Source organism: Sapajus apella, unplaced genomic scaffold, assembly GCF_009761245.1.
Source record: "Sapajus apella isolate SASKATOON/1434 unplaced genomic scaffold, GSC_monkey_1.0 scaffold54, whole genome shotgun sequence".
NCBI classification, from domain to species: domain Eukaryota; kingdom Metazoa; phylum Chordata; class Mammalia; order Primates; family Cebidae; genus Sapajus; species Sapajus apella.
Genome location: NW_022436994.1, coordinates 13,065,488 through 13,082,291, shown reverse-complemented (window position 1 = coordinate 13,082,291; position 16,804 = coordinate 13,065,488). Strand labels below are relative to the sequence as shown.

At 37.5% G+C, this 16,804-nt stretch overlaps 1 long non-coding RNA gene across 1 annotated transcript; it reads right to left on the bottom strand.

Annotated features, from left to right (window-relative positions):
• Positions 1-8,457: 8,457 nt before the first annotated feature.
• Positions 8,458-15,995, bottom strand: LOC116527474. Its single transcript, XR_004258559.1, has 2 exons — positions 15,881-15,995; positions 8,458-8,829 (listed from the first exon to the last, which is right to left on the bottom strand). It is a non-coding gene; the product is annotated as an uncharacterized LOC116527474 (long non-coding RNA).
• Positions 15,996-16,804: the final 809 nt, after the last annotated feature.

Here is a 16,804-nt window from a genome sequence, read left to right as displayed (position 1 = left end):
CTAAATATGTGTGGTAGGTTTGGGAAAGAAATTAAGAATTCTTTTCTGCTTTATCAAAAATCAATACCTCAAGGACCTAGAAATAGAAATTCCATTTGACCCAGCAATCCCATTACTGGGTATATATCCAAAGGATTACAAATCGTTCTACTATAAGGACACGTGTACACGAATGTTCATTGCAGCACTGTTTACAATAGCAAAGACCTGGAACCAACCCAAATGCCCTTCGACGATAGACTGGATAGGGAAAATGTGGCACATATACACCATGGAATATTATGCAGCCATCAAAAACGATGAGTTTGGGTCCTTTGTAGGGACATGGATGAACCTGGAAACCATCATTCTCAGCAAACTGACAGAAGAGCAGAAGATCAAACACTGCATGTTCTCACTCATAGGCGGGTGTTGAACAATGAGAACACATGGACACAGGGAGGGGAGCACTACACACTGGGGTCAGTTTGGGGGAAATAGGGGAGGGATGGTGGGGGGTGGGAAGCTGGGGAGAGATAGCAAGGGGAGAAATGCCAGATGTAGGTGATGGGGAGGAAGACAGCGAATCACACTGCCACGTGTGTTCCTATGCAACAATTTTGCATGTTCTTCACATGTACCCCAAAACCTAAAATGCAATAAAATAAATAAATGGGAAAAAAAAAATCAATACCAATATATCAATGTTTACTCCCAATGAAGAACAAACTTGATTGGAACACTAATGAAAGAATGTTCACTCTAATATTCAAATGAATAAAGTCACATTTATTGTCTGTTTTTATAGGTGAATTTAGGCAGCTATTAGGAATTTCCTGTATTCCAACTCATCCATAGATTGATTGGTTAATTCCTTCTAACATTCAAGGGATAGATACAGGTGGCCATGCCTTTTATTTTAAAAAGAAAATATGACAATTTCTTAAATAATTACATTTCATGAAAATTATATGAGAAAATAGAGATAAACTTCACTTGCAAAAGTAGACAAGGAAGCCTTAAATGAAATATAAATGATTAAGCATTCTCACTCCACACACACAAACGCAGCTATGTGAGAAGATGTATATGTTAATTAGCTTGACTCCGGTAATTATTTTACTGTGATTATGTGTGTCAAAACATAATATTGTACAACTTAAATATACACAATTTTTATTTAAAAACCGAAATAAAAAGGATTACATAATATAATAAAAGAATACTCTCCATAACCAAGGAAAATATATCTTGTAATACAAATGTTTAAATATGAGGCTCTGTCAATGTAATACAATCAGCATGAAGTTACTACAGATTATTTGAAAAATTACATATACATTTCTAAGAAACATTGATTTCAGAAAATTTAAAAAGTACTTTGACACTTTACTATTAATAAAAGAAACACTGCCTTTGTATATTAATAGCCAAAATTATTCATAGTGGAGAAATAAAGATTTTCAACACGGAGGGAAATGCACCTATTAGAAATACCTGGGAATAACTTATTTTCTGGCAACATAGTGAATGAATATAATCCTCTAATTCCCTTCCCACCCCAACACTGTAAATGCTGTATGTACTGATGCCATAGAAACAACAATCTATTGCTACATCCTAGGAAAGCCCTCGAAAGAGAAATTGGGGTCGACTGAGGGGCGATGCACTAGCCAGAGACCAAGGGCAGGGCAAGACCTTCCCATTGTGTAGATGTGTGTGTTTTTGCAGATTCCTCCCACACACACACATCACTGAGTGAACCATTGCCTTCTCCCATACCACTTTGAGACAGAAAACAGGCTGAACCTGCCAAGAACAGGCCAGAGATTGTTCCCTATACTGTCTGGAGTCAGTGAGTGGATTACTATGGGCCCAGATGGTCCAGTCAGCTCCTCAGTATTTTCTCCTCCAGTAACCCTCTATCCACTCCAAGGTTTGACTGGCTTGAAAGAGACATTGCTTTTGGAAAGAATCAGTGCCTACATGGCGGTACTGGGATATTTTCTGTGGGGCAGTGCCATTCGTTGAAGGTTTGGTCAATAAGGAATAATGGAACTCAGGTTGTCATGAGATAGGCTTTTTTCAGTGAGTCCTGACCCACTCTAAACTTACAAGGAGGGGACACACGTTAGGGTTTAGACTTTCGCTTCTCCTATGGGTTCATATTACCAGCTAAGGAAATGCGAGATCCTAAAGAATAGTAACAAGACCTCTGAGGAATGCCACACCTTTAAGAGAGGGACAAAAAACCGAACAACCCATTTATCATGAAATTGAATCATCTAGAGAGAATAAATTTTTAAGGTCAGCATAATAAATTCCTCAAAGGGGAAAGAAGGAATATTGATAAAAGAAACGGATAAATATTTATGAAGAACAAATTGAGAAGATTAAGTATGAAACTACATAGCAGATTAAAAACTAAATGAAAAGATAATGAAAGGTGGAGTGGATGCAGCAAAAGAATAAATAAGTTGCTGTCGAATTGGATTAATGAATTATGAATCAGCAATAAAGGAGAAAGAAGGAAAATTTTAAATAAAATGAAGTGGATGTTTTGCAGATAAATCACAGGATGGAGATTGTTGCATATGTTGTTGTTGTTGCTATGGGATTGTTAGTTTAGTTTTCAGATGAGTTTCTTATTTGCTTGGGTGTGGTGAGAGATTCTCGTGAGGAAGTCTATGAAGCAGACGAAAGGGTGCAGAGGAAGAAGAAATGAAGGATCCCTGATGAAAAAATTTGTAAAACTTTGAGCCTAAGTTCTGTTATTTTGAGGACTAAGTGACAAAGGGTGATTCAGGACAAGGAGTAGATGCATGTCTTCACAATTTCCCATCCAGTTCAGCTCCATGGAGAGTATCTACTTTAGAAGGATCAGCAGAGAGCTCCCTGGATCCTCATCCAGAAGGATCCTTCAAGAAGTTCAAGTAATATAAGGTTGGGAAAAGCAAGGCGACATGAGGGGAAGCCAAGAAACACAGGGCTAAATGTGTCAGTGAGGGCACATTGAAGTGACTAGGCAGGCAGATAGCCCAGATAGGACAAGAAGCACTATTGGCCCGGCCATTAGAAAATGGGTAATAGGAGAACTTAGTGAAAGCAAAAAGATAATTCAAGAAACTAGAGATAAAGTGTTGCGTGACCCGTAATCAGCTCATGTTCAGAGAAGACAAGAATATTTGAGACCTCAGAGATGTTAGGTCAAGATCCAGGATATGACTGTACTCATTAGAGGCTGATGGTTACTGGAGTTGAAGGTCAGAGTGGAGGAGGGTGAACAGCGATGAGTCAGAATATTATCTGTATGTTTAAGTCACTAATGACGACAGAAGAAAAGGGGCAGAAAGCAGAATGGTGAATCAGGGACAGAAATGGTTGTGGAAGGTGATGATGAGTTGTGAAGGATGATAAATGGTAGTGAGGAGGCTGATAGAAGGAGACACTATGAGCTCCCAATGTAAAGAAGTGAAATGAGAGATGACTGGTGTTTAAGAAGCAGCTGTGGGGGTCAAGGCCTAGAGCTTCAGTGCATTAAGCAGAGTAGGGAATACAAATGTCCGAAGAGAGTTGAAGAAGTTCCCAGGTCATCAGAATAAAAGCCAGGCTTCACTGTCCAGATGATAATTTGAAAGAAAACAGTGAAAACACATTTATAGGTTTTAAAAAGTTACTCTTAAATGAATAAGGCTTCTAAGTAACTAAATAAAAGGTCCTAGAAGTTGAGCCAAAAAGAGAAGCACCAAAGTAGAAGGTGGGGATATATGCAATTGAATTAGGTTGGAATGAGAATTAAAGGAAATAGGTGTTTTGTTATTGCTTTGGGGTCTGGGAGGTGGTGAGGCAGGACCCATAAATGTGGCTGTGAGAATGAGATTTAGAAAGCTAAAGTTTTCAGGAGCAGAGACTGAAGCACTTGGAAAGGCCTTGTAGAAGTAATGGTGTGTGTCTTCTTCCAAGCTGTAAAAGCTGACAGTATACATGTATGCCAAAAGGAGTTTTTAAAAAATAAATTAACTCTAAATGCCATGGAGCTTCAGCTTCTAATTACGAATTAGATTTCTTCTTGTGTAATGTGGCATATTTATTTGCAAACTGGACATTTTAGTTTTTCTAATTAAAAAAAATCATATTTAAATGAAAGAATGTCAAAGTTACCAGAAATCTAAATAATAAGTTGTTAGATTTCTATAGAGAGAATCTCTATGACAAAGTTTGACAGGATGATGACATTTGGTAATTTGTTCTGGTTTTAAATGAAAGCAGTTAAAGACCAGGGACTCATCCATCCATTCTTTCATCCATTTGTTCTTTGTGGATTGATTCATTAAGCAGATCTCTACTGAGTACCTATTGTGTATCAAGTACCATGCTATTGTGTGAATGAACATTGGTGAATGAAATAGAATGAAACTTAATCAGCCAAGCACAGACTTTGAATGAGAGAACAAAAATCTGTCTTAAGAGGGTAGAAGGTGGAGATACACACACACACACACACACACACACACACACACACACACACTCTATGGAAAATGCAGTGAAAAAACTGAACATGGTGCTGTGATAGAGAATTCCTTGGGAGGAGGAACTTCTATGAAAGAGCAATCAGAGAAGGTATCATTGAGAAGGTGGCATCCATGCAGATAGCTTCACGGAACAAAGAAGACACAAGCAATTAGACAAAGAATGTTCCAGGCATGTGTGAAGCCCTCAGGAAGGGAAAGACCTGGTAAATTTAAGGAATGCATGGAAGACAAGGCTGGCTTCAGCAAAGAGGAAGAGGGAGAGATGTGGAGAGCCAGGCTGTGTAGAGCCAATAATTTTCAATTGGGCGGGCCATTGAACAAAAACTAATATGTGAAACGTGGACTATATATATGCGCAGTGGAAAATGGCTGTTTAACTACAAGCTAATACCTACTTCTTCCTGCTAATCTTGGATTATTAACCTAACACAAATCTGGGTTTTTTTGTTTGGTTGTGCTGTGTTTTCCCTTCTACACTTAAAGCATAGAGCTCTAAGTGACTTACTATCTTTAATAAAAACTCCTGTAGGCTGGGGGATATAATATTGTTCCGGTTAGATTTTCTGTGGTTTAACACAGATGGGGAAAGTATTTTAAGAAGCTTAGCTATTTTGTTAAATGTTTATGACTTGTAAATTCCCAGCCTTTTAGGATTATCCAAATGTGTTGACATTGATGGTGAATTTGAAGGGAAATTAGCCAAACATGTTTTTGTCTAATTAACCAGTGGGGCCTAATAATAGCAGTCAGGGTTGGCGGGTAATGCAGGGCTACTTATTTATTACATGGAGATATGTTCATATTATTTTCCTTTGAAGTTTAGATTTTCAAATTCTTTCCCACCGCTTTCTGGAGTCATTGAATGAGCTGTCAGAGCAAAAATCCTCAACCTCTTTTCTTTCTAAAAAAAAAAAAAAAGAAGAAGAAAATTAGCCTACTAGTTTCATTTCACCAGAAATCTGAAGTTTGACTCTTCCAAACTTCTATTTCTGTGCTTCTCTTAAGATACAGAAGGAGAATCAATCACCTCCACTTTTGGCTCAGTGGTTTTGAGAAATAAGAAAATGTTTGAGTTTCTTGTGATAGTTTTTAATCTCTTGGGCTAGTGGATTTATAATTCAGCAATTATGTATCATCCTTGTTTAAGTAATTGTAGCAGTTAGGTATGCAAAATTGTAAGAGTTCTGTCAGACCAAAATAGTAATATTTAGCAAATTACCACAAGACCTCCCGTAGAGAGAGACAGACACAAGAAAGAAGACTGTCGTATGTAGACTATTACTTCAAAAACTCTACCAGTACTTACATTCAATTTCACTTACCTTTGTGACAGTACTGTGCTATCTTTCATTATTAATTTGTTTGATGCAGGAGCTCAATAGGTTCACAAATCCATTGGCTATGCTGGGAAGCATTCATTTAGACCAAGGTATTTAGACTCTGAAGTCTGTGCCCTTTTCCCATTTTTCTCAATGTTAACTTGTAACTCTTATCACCCAAGGCAAAATATTATCTTGGTCACTTGCGTATTAGGTGTACAGGTTTGTAGCAAAGTGTATTTTCTGTTTAAAAAACAATTGAGGATGATGTTGATGATGATGATGACTGTTCACATATCTCAACCTTATACTGGATGGGTCAAATAGTAGAATAATGCCACTGAGTGGTGCTTCTTATTTGGGGCTGTAAGGGGGAAATATTGATGTATTGATTATCTTAGCCTACAAGTAATATAAATGACAGATATACCATATGTGTGAGCTATTTTTTAATATCAAACATCTTTTTATTGAAGCTCCCTCCCCAAAAGCCACCAGAAATCAAATCATTTTAGTGTAACTCGTTCACCGCCCAGACAGCCTAAATTCCTGTGCTGATTCCACCACTAATGAACATAAATTGCTGTTCTAGACTTTATTTCTTATCTAAAAATAAGAGGATTTAAAAATTCTCTTTTATCTATAAAATTCTGAGATTTGATCTATGTATATCATCCGATAGATTGATCGAAGTAGGGCAAAACATTAAGTGTTTTTATTTAAAATAAAGCAGTGGTTTGGTTCTCTTATTTTTACATAATGCTTAAGTATTTTTATGTTTGGAATTCATAGAGAAGTGGTGCGCCTACATTTTTTTAATGAATTTTTTCCCTGCTTCAATATTTTAAGTTCTTGAGTAAATTTCACTTAAGAAAAATACTGAATAATAGGCACATGTGAGACATTTTCCTTATTTCAATTTTGGTGAATATATGTTAAAACCTGTAGATAAGATTGTTTTGTTTGTTCTTGGTTTTGTTTTTCAGTATCGCTAAAAATGTTACATCAACTTGGCCCCAGGATAGTAATTAACAACCCAGTCAGAGGTTGCTAGTAATTTCCCATTTGTTTAGGAAGAAAATTTTATTAAATAAGTTGGAGCTGTGAGTATTAGCTAGAGAAGACTTTTGAAATTTGCTTTCAACATAGTAGTATATAAAAAAAGAAATGGCCAAATGCAATTAAAATTTAAATCTAGAAGTTAAGAAAATACAAGCTTTCAAAAGAAGACAAAATATAGAAGAGAAGATTGTGAAAGCTTTTACTTTTTTTGCATATTCATTTTAATATGCATAGAAGGAAGCTAAGTGTTAACTAAAACCAATAGTACAGCTGTAGAAATAAATTGCTCTTAGAACACAGTTGCAATTTAGGTATACATTGTGCCTATTGTAGACATCCTGGTATGTGTGAGAACGTGTTTCAAGTCTTTGGTTAGAAAAATAATACAAAGTATAAACTTCCTCAATAATGGTTGAAAAAGAGTGGAATGTCCTTATTTTAAAGATTTGCATGTGTAAGAATCACATATGGATATTGAACTGTCTTCTGCATCTTGACTCTGTAATAAATAAAATGGGAAAAGAAGTGTAACATTTGGGTGGAAACAATAATAATAATCAGCAAATCACCAAAGCCTGAAGTATGGAGGTGTTTGGGAAATGTGAAGCCCTGTGAGATTGGGGCTCCATCCCAAAAACGTGCTCTCACCTAGAATCTTGAGTGGTATGGGAGGATGAAATGGAGGGGAGTTACTCGGTGACGGCAGCTGATGTTTGGGGAAATCCTCACAATGATCTGTTAGTTTGTCTATAATGAAGCTTTTGCTTTTGTGACGTATCCATTCACTTTAATCAGCACAGAAGGAAGCTAAATGTTAATAAAATTAGGGATAGAACTGTTCTTTTAAAGAAAATGATATGGATTATTTTAAAATTAAAAGTTTTGTTACTTGTGTTGAAATAAAATTTAGTAGAAATTTACTCGAAAGTCTTTCAAAATGTTGGATATAGATTGCAGGGCAGTACTATACACTGAATATTTATATCTCCTAAAATTTCATATGTTAAAACCTCATCGCCAATGGTGGGGACTTTGAGAGGTAATAAGGTCATGGGATTAGCGCCCTTATAAAAAGAGACTCCAGAGAGCACCCTCTCCCTTTCCATCTTGGGAGTACACAGAAAGGAGACAGCAGCCTATGAACTAAGAACAGGGCTCTCATCAGACATTGAAACTGCTGGCACCTTGATCTTGGACTTCCCAGCCTCCAGAACTGTGAGAAATAAATGTCTGTTGTTTGTAAACCATGCAGTATATAATATTCTGTGATAGAAACTAAAATGGACAAAGACAGGAAAAAAGCTAAGAGACCACTCACTGTATTTGCCTTCATACCTTCACATACTAACTGTTCATGTTGTAGAGCTTTTATCTCAAGAATTATCACTATTATATCTGTGTTTTATGTACTGAATTGCATGGTATGAAAAGACATAAAGAACAAAAGCATATTATACTAATGTTCTACTCCAAAAATGTTAGTGTTTAAAATCTTTGACTCATAAAATACTGGAAGTAGAGGACACCTTAGCAATCATTTAAATGAGGATAGGCAAACTACCTCCTGCAGCCAAATCTATCTTGATGCCTGTTTATTTATGGCCTAAGAGCTAAGAATAGTTTTTACATTAATAAATGATTGAGAAAAATCAAAAGAAGAGTTTAGATTACATGGGAAAATTGTATAAAGTTCAAATGTCAGTGTCCATAAATAAAATTTTATCAAAACACAGCCACAGCCATTAATTTCAGTATTGCCTGTGACAGGTCCAATGAGAGAATGAGTAGGTGTAGCAGAGATCTTACGACCCACAATGCCCAACTTTTGTACTATCTGGACATATACAGATAAAGTTAGTTAACACCTGATCCAGATAGCAGATAAGCTTCTTTGGTAGGATTGATCCTTAGGGGTTGTCAGGAACCTTTTTAGGATTCTGCCTGTGGGTTGGATAGAAAATTACACTGCGATTGACAGGCAAAGTCCACCTCACACAAGGGAGGGGGATGGTGACACACGCTCAGCCTTTTCCAGTCAAAGTTCTTTAACTGTATGTAATCCACTGTTTCTGAGTTTGTATTAAAGCTTGTTAAACACAAGTTCATTAACCTGAGCCAGCCTCTTTTCCATTATGCCTGGTACCAAATCAACCCTCCAAGACCATCAGAATGCATATTAAGAATCAGGGAGATAATTATCTAAAAATGCAGACCCACCACACCCCAACACATAGCCAGCATTATGATTTTATATGTCAGGGTGAAACATAGGAACTTCGGTTTTCAAAAATGGTTGAAACTTAAAAGAGGTTTTTCTAGGACTGTGCTGTCTGTTATACTAACCACTAGGCACACAAGGTTGTCTAAATTTAAATTAAATAAAATTTAAAAATAAGTTATTTAGGTGCACTAGCTACATTGTAAGTGCTCAAGGACAACACGATTCTAGCAGTTTCCAAACTGAACAGCTCAGAAGAATATTTCCATCAACATAGATGGAAATCTATGTTCTATTGGACAAAGCAGATTTAAGAGATTTCAGGATTCCAGTTAATCTCAGAAGTTGACTAACCAACTTTATAAAAACAGGGTTAGTTCATCTTTACTGTCAGAAATGTGCAAAGGAAAACAAGAAATCAAAATAAAGAAAGAAACACGAGAAAAACAAATTTCATATAATGATCGCTATCTTCATCTACTATGTAACTCTCCCATCTATTTATCATTTAGATGATCAAAAGGATTTGTAACTTGAGAAAAACCCCATATAGTACTAAAGGTAAGGGAAGGATAATATTTTATGCCAGATTCTTGGAGGGGCTTTATTAGCCATAATGTAGTAGAGGCAGATTTGAGGCAGTACTGACCAATGTATGAATCCACAGACTTAATAGAAAACTTTGCCTGGGGAAAAAGAATTTGAGGTGACAGAAAAACCCCATGGGCTTCAGGAAGTTTACAATGGGTGCTGGAGGCAAAGGTGAGCCATGACAAGTCAACGGGCAGTACTGACATTCTGAGAAAGTGCAACGATGTTGGTCCACAGAGGCATGAGTGCAGTGTTCTTTTCCAGGAACTGTGTGGTGCTAACATCATGCTTTGTAACATACACTGCTTCCTTCAGTGTCTAATGGATATAGTCACATCAGTTAAAGAAAAGGGCTTTAGCAAGAGTCACGGTGAATAACTCCTTTGGAATGGTGTCAGTGGGTACTGTTACCCTGGCTGGACTTCCCTGAGTGAGCACTCCGTTCTGCCACAGAAAAGAGAAAGTCCGAAGCAACAAAATAAATAGACAACAAATCTACACTTTTCCCACTAATTTGGTGTGAGAACAGCACAATGCATTTTACAGTTATCTTCTCTTAGAACTGAGAGACAAAACAAAATGGAAATATGTCCATAACTATCAAGACAAGCAAATGGATAAATGTGACGAGATACATGAAATACCAAGTAGTTCAAGAGAAGAGAACTTGCAGAGGAATAAATGCTCCCACGAATCTATGGAACAGATCTGCTGCAAGGGGAAATTAGAGACAATTGTCCAAAATTTACCTGATTCATGGAGTTATTGTGTCTCTGCACAAGGCACGCATCCTAAAGAATACTTTTCAGATGAAATGAATAATTAACAAAGGTTTGTTAATGGTATGATAGCAGAAAACATATATTGAATATTACAGAAGATCAAATCAGAGAATTAATATACCAGGTTGAGAAATTATCCTAGAATTTAGATGAAAAAAAATGAGATAAATGTGCCAATCAAAAATATAAGTTGCACTGATGACAAATCCAAGAAGTCAAAGGTACATATAGGAGAAAACAGAGCAATTATAGGGAAAGCAATTGCCAAAGAAATATCAGAAGATTGTTTTCTTGGGGGTTGGTGGGGGTGTGGGAGTATGGGGACTTAAAACCAAGGCAAAATAGCCGATCTAAAAATATGATGACGAAAGTCTTGAATTGAAAAAAGAAAAGTTAAAGAACAAAATGCCAGGGAAAAATATTTGTTTATAAAAAGAAAAAACTCAAGTTGACATCAGACTCTCTACAATTTGAAAAATACACATGAGAAAATAACACAAGGCTCTTGAGAAAATAACACAATATATTTCTTGAGAGAAATATATTGAAACTCAAGAATGTTACAGCCAGGCAGGCTATCATTCATATTTGAGAGCAATAGAGATATAATAATAGACATGAAAGGACTCCAAATGTTTTTACCCACATTCTTCTTCTGCAAAAAAAAAAAAAAAAAAAAAAAAGATTTTTTAAAAAACTCAAAAAAGTATTCCAGCTGACTGAAGAATGACTCAAACTAAAAAACTAAATTACAGGGATTATGTGTAATAAAAGAAAGTATGGTGTGTAATTAAAACCAATTGGGATTAGACTAGATTGTGTTTAAAAAAAAAGAGTTGTAATGAAAACCAATCAGAGTTAATATTTAAATCGCTGTTTTTAATATAGTAAGAATTTTAAATCAATAGAGAAAAATTTAAGTAATTCTTCCAAAAGAAACTTAAAATGTTTTAAAAATGATAATATTCTGGATATGAAGTCCCAAATTACACCAGCAAAATCTTAGAGTAGGAGTGTGAATAATTGCTTGCAAAATCTTTCGTTTTATGTGTGTGGGGGGAATTCTCAAATTCATATACTTTATTTTTGAAGTGATAAATATATATATAGATAGAATTAAATAAAGATATATAAAGGTATTTTAAATGTAAATTAACCATTAGTTGGAAAAATGGGATGCATAATTTTCAAATTATAAGAAGTAAGAGAAACAAAGAAAACTTGGAAACACAGGAAGGAAATCTGAAAAGATACAAATAAAATAGCAAGAAAGCAAAAAACCAAATTAAATCATTTATTTTGAGACAAAGTCTTCCTCTGTCTCCCAGGCTGAAGTGCAGTGGCACTATCGTAGTTCATTGCAGCTTCAGATCACTAGGCTCAAGTTATCTTCCCACCTCAGCTCCTGAGTAGCTGGGGTTAAAGGCACACACCACCCACCGTGCCTGTCTAATTTTTTAAATTTTTGTAGAGAAGGAGTCTAACTATGTTGTCCAGGGTGCTCATGAAGTCCTGGGCTCAATCCTTCTACTGTGTTGACCTCCCAAAGTGTTAGGATTACAGGTGTCAGTACCATGCCCAGCCTCAAAGTTTTTAAAAATAAAATCATTAAAATAAAACTAAAAATCATGGCCAGGCACGGTGGTTCACTAGTGTAAGCCCAGCACTTTGGGAGGCCAAGGTGGGTGGATCACTTGAGGTCCGGAGCTCAAGACCAACCTGGCCAACACGGCAAAACACGGTCTCTACTAAAAATCCAAAAATTATCCAAGCATGGTGGTGTGTGCCTGTAGTCTCAGCTATTCCAGAGGTTGAGGCAGGAGGATTGCTTGAATCCAAGAGGTGGAAACTGCAGCGACCTGAGATTATGCCATTGTACTCCAGCCTGGGTGACAGAGTGAGACTCTGTCTCAGGAAAAAAAAAAAAAAAAAAAATAAGTAAATAATTATAGCTAAAATTTGGTAGATGATTTTTACCATCTACCAAATTTTATTAGCGACCATTTTTCTTTATTTCAGATTTGATACACTTTATATTTACTTTGCTTTAGAAAGCTTCTTGAAGGAAACAGAAATACACCCTTATTCCAAAGTTCTCCCTAATTCTAGTTTCAGTACCCTAAGAATTACAAGCTATGGTCAAAAAGCCACGGAGACTTTAGGATGAATTTTTTCTTTCATTTATTTTTGATTTTGAAGTTCGTGATTTTTCAGTTGGTGTCCCAACCTCACCTTGTCAACTTCTACTTGTCCTGTGTTCCTAAAGGACACAGTGTAATGGATGCCAAATATGTGTTTGTTGAGATGTATCAGCCCGTACATCTGGCAAAATTTTGCCTGGGATTGGGGATGAAATCCAGCTTTCAAGGAATTTAGAGACTATCCAAGGTAATGTGCCAAGTTATTTAAGTCCCTGAGGTAGTTTGGACATGTATCCCCTCTAAATCTCAGGCTGAAATTTGATACCAGTGGTGAAGGTGAGGCTTCAAGGGAGATGTTTGGGTTATGGGGGTGGATGGACCTCTCATGATTGGCTTGCTGTCCTTCTCCCTGTAATGACTAGGTTCTTGCTCTGTTACTTCATTGTGAGAACCGATTGTTGAAGAACCTGGCAACTCCTTTTTTCTCTCTTCCTCTCTTGCCATGTGACATATTGTTTCCCCTTTCCCTTCTGCTTAAATTGGAAGCTTCCTGAAGCCCTTGCCCAAAGCAGATGCCAGTTCCATGCTTCCTGTACAGCCTGCAGAACTGTGAGTCAAATACGCCTCTGTTCTTTATAAATTACTCAGCCTCAGGTATTCCCTTATGGCAATGCAAAACAGACCAAGACAGCCCCTGTGGCACCTGTGCTAGCTCAAACACCCCAACGGGGTGCCTTGTCCCTGTGTGTTTACCAGTATCAAACCTTGTCTCCAATCCTCTTAAATTCTTCTGCTCTCCCTGTTTGATATTCTATTTGCTCTACTTGGCACATCTCTTTACTTACCTCATGGTGGTCACTGTTTTATTTTTCACAATTATAAAAATAGATAAATTGTCACTTCCTTAGAGACATTTCCTATGACTGACCTTGAAGAGCAGTAACCCCTCAAACCACCTTTCTTGAGATTCTGCTTCCAACATCACCAACACGAATGCTGTTTAGCTGTTTCTTAATTTTTGCTTCCTTCCCTCTAGGTCTGAAGTGTCTAGAATGAGCTTTTGGTGGTGTATCCTAGGTCACTACCTCTCAGCTTACCTGCTAAGACACAGAGGAGTGCTGTCTGTCAGTTTTAACCTTATGGTTGGCTTCCTATTAATTAGGGTTTGGATGCTAAAAAGCAGCAACTGTTTTCTATAATGCAAAAACAAATGTCTTCATGAGAGTATTTAAATGTATGTGTTGGGAGCAGAATATTATGAGAATATTTAAATGTACGTGTTTGGATATAAAATATTATGAATATATTTATTGCTATTTTAACTCTCTCAAGTCCTTGTCTCTTTAGGATTAAAGTGTTTAGATTAGTTTGTGCATTTCATATCATGTTCTACAGACTCCCAATGAAGTGGCTAGAAAATGACCCAAAGTCTTCCAGGGAATGTTGAAGGACAGCTAGGTCTCTGCTTCTGCACCACCACCGCCTACAACTTTAGTGCGTGAAGGTGCGCTTTTAGTTGTTTCATCAGACTTTATTTTTAAAAAGTGTTTAATGCCAAATCTTTGAATATCACTCTAATAGATTCTTGCCTCTCAAGGACTTAAAGTATCAGCATCCCCTGAAAACTTACTAGAACTGCAATCTTGTCCCTTCCACATCAGTATCTGCATTTCATCAAGTTTACTAGATGACTGATCACAAATTAAACCTTAAAAATGACTGGGAACAGTGGCTCACACCTGTAATTCTGGCATTTTGGGAGGCTGAGGCAGGTGGATCACCTGAGGTCAGAAGATCGAGATCAGTCTGGCCAACATGGTAAAACCCTGTCTCTATTAAAAACTAGCCAGGTGTGGTGGTGCATGCCTGTAGTCACAGCTATTCAGGAGGCTGAGGCAAGAGAATCCTGAACCTGGGAGGTGGAGGTTTCAGTGAGCTAAGATTGCGCCACTGCACTCCAGCCTGAGCGACAGAGCAAGACTTTTTTTTTTTTTTTTTTAAAGAAAAGAAAAAGAAAAAGAAAGAAAGAGCATTGTACTGGGCGATCTCTAAAGTCACTTTCAGCTGTGGTGATTTTATATATACATATGCACAATATATATTTTTCCTTCCCTTATTTTGTATACTTCTCCAGCACACTTGGTTCCAAGAAAAAGAAATTCATCAAAGTTATACAACATAAAGAGATTTTTTGGTAGAATATAGATAAGGATATTTAAATTGAATTAGGTTCCAACTTTTATTTCTAGTAATAATAATTAAGGTAAGTGAAAGTTATCAGGACTTGCTTAGTTACAGATTTACAGGTTAAACTTTAATTGCTCTTATGAGAAAAGCATATGTGTCCAAATACTCTATAATTAGTGGGGGGAAAAAGAGAACAGAAAATCTTCCAAAGGAGACTGGGAGAGTAAAAGAGAAGCATGTTAAACATCAATGATGACATAATCAAGAGAAAATGATGACTCTTACATTTGTTGAATGTTCTAGCATTTACCAAGCATTTGAATATTCAACAACTCATTGAAATTATTATAACAATTCAAAGAGGAAGACACATAGATGTTTTTCACAAATTTAAATAGGGCCTGAACCAGTAGTCTATCATAACCAAGACTGGCATATTGAGCTAGACTGTAGTCAATGATTTTTATTTCATGTTAAAGCCATAGAGTCGCCAGGTATGACCTCCCAGCACTTTGGAAGGCTGAAGTGGGAGGATCTCTTGAGATCAGGAGTTTGAGAACAACCTGGGTAACATAGTGAGGCCTTATCTCTCCAAAAAGTAAAAAAATTAGCTGGGTGCAGTGGTGTACATCTGTAGTCCCAGCCAGTTCGGAGACTGAGGCAGGAGGATCGCTTGAGCCTGGAGGTCTAGGCTGAAGTGAGCTGCGATCCCAATACCGCACTCCAGCCTGGGTGACAATGTAAGATCTCATATCAAGGAAAAGAAAACAAAACAAAACCCCAAAAACCTCAAATTAATGTAAACACATGTAGGCAACAGAGAAGGATGCTTTTCCTATGTTCACCATATCTGAGTTTGACATATTTCCAGTGGCAGAAATGCCTCTTTGGGTTTCCATTTTTCTTATGCTTGTTTGTAGAGTTTTTCTACTCATTTTATTTTCTCCTTCCCCGTTTTTCTCACCAGCTTCTTCCTCCCTCTCTTGAGGCCAGGCTCTGCTCATTTGCAATCATGGCTCTGGGCTGCCGCTTCCTCCCCATCCTTCCCTGCCTCACTTCCTATGGTCACCTGCCTCCGTGTCATCCTGGCTGGGACGCTGTGTGGATCAGCTGTCTGTTCTACCTCCTCCTCTCCACCTGGCCCCACCACTGCTCCGCCAGGCCTCCCTCGTGTGCGCGATGTCGTTATGGCAACCGACAGTCAGTGGGCCTGGGAGACACCGCACTGAGCCAGAACTGGCAGGAAGAGACACAGAGCAGCATCTGCGGAGGCTGATAAGGCCAAAGTGTTGGGTTGGCCCCTCCTGGAAAGAAGGAGGGAAGGGAACAGTGAGATCACATTGACGGATAGACACCAGGCATGATTTCGAACCTGCAGGAATGACTGGAAGACTGCATAGGGGCCCTCGTTGAGTTACATGTGACTTTCTGCTTTGTTTGCTAGGATCCAGCTTTTTGAATCAACACCTCTGTCTCCAATCCTAATGCCACAACCATTAGAAGGGAGGGCAAAATAAAAATGATTCTAAGCTCTGTGTAGAAAAGTGCAGAAAAAATAGTCTGCAACATATGATTCTTACTCTTATCCTTATCCATAATATTAGCTCTGATAATTGTGGAGGGGTAAATGATAATTTTACATGTAAGAATCCACATGCTAGGATTTGACAAGAGTGCTCTTTTTTGCAGCACACCAAAACAACCATTAAAGGTGGTTGCCTCATATTTCCAAAATATCTCCAGGTCCCAAACATGATGAAGGCATTAAGAAGAACATGTCTCTGGCCATCGCTCAAGATCTGTTGAGTGGAATTAGAAATAGGGATGGGAGAACTCTGCTTATCAGGCTGTGGTTTCATTGTACCCAAAATACCTACAGGATATTCAATACTTCAGAGTACTGAAATGCGAAAGCTAGAGTGGAGACGTTACTAGTTTGTCTCTCAGTCTGCAGATGAGAAGGATAAGGCTCAGAAAATGGAAGGGTCTAGCT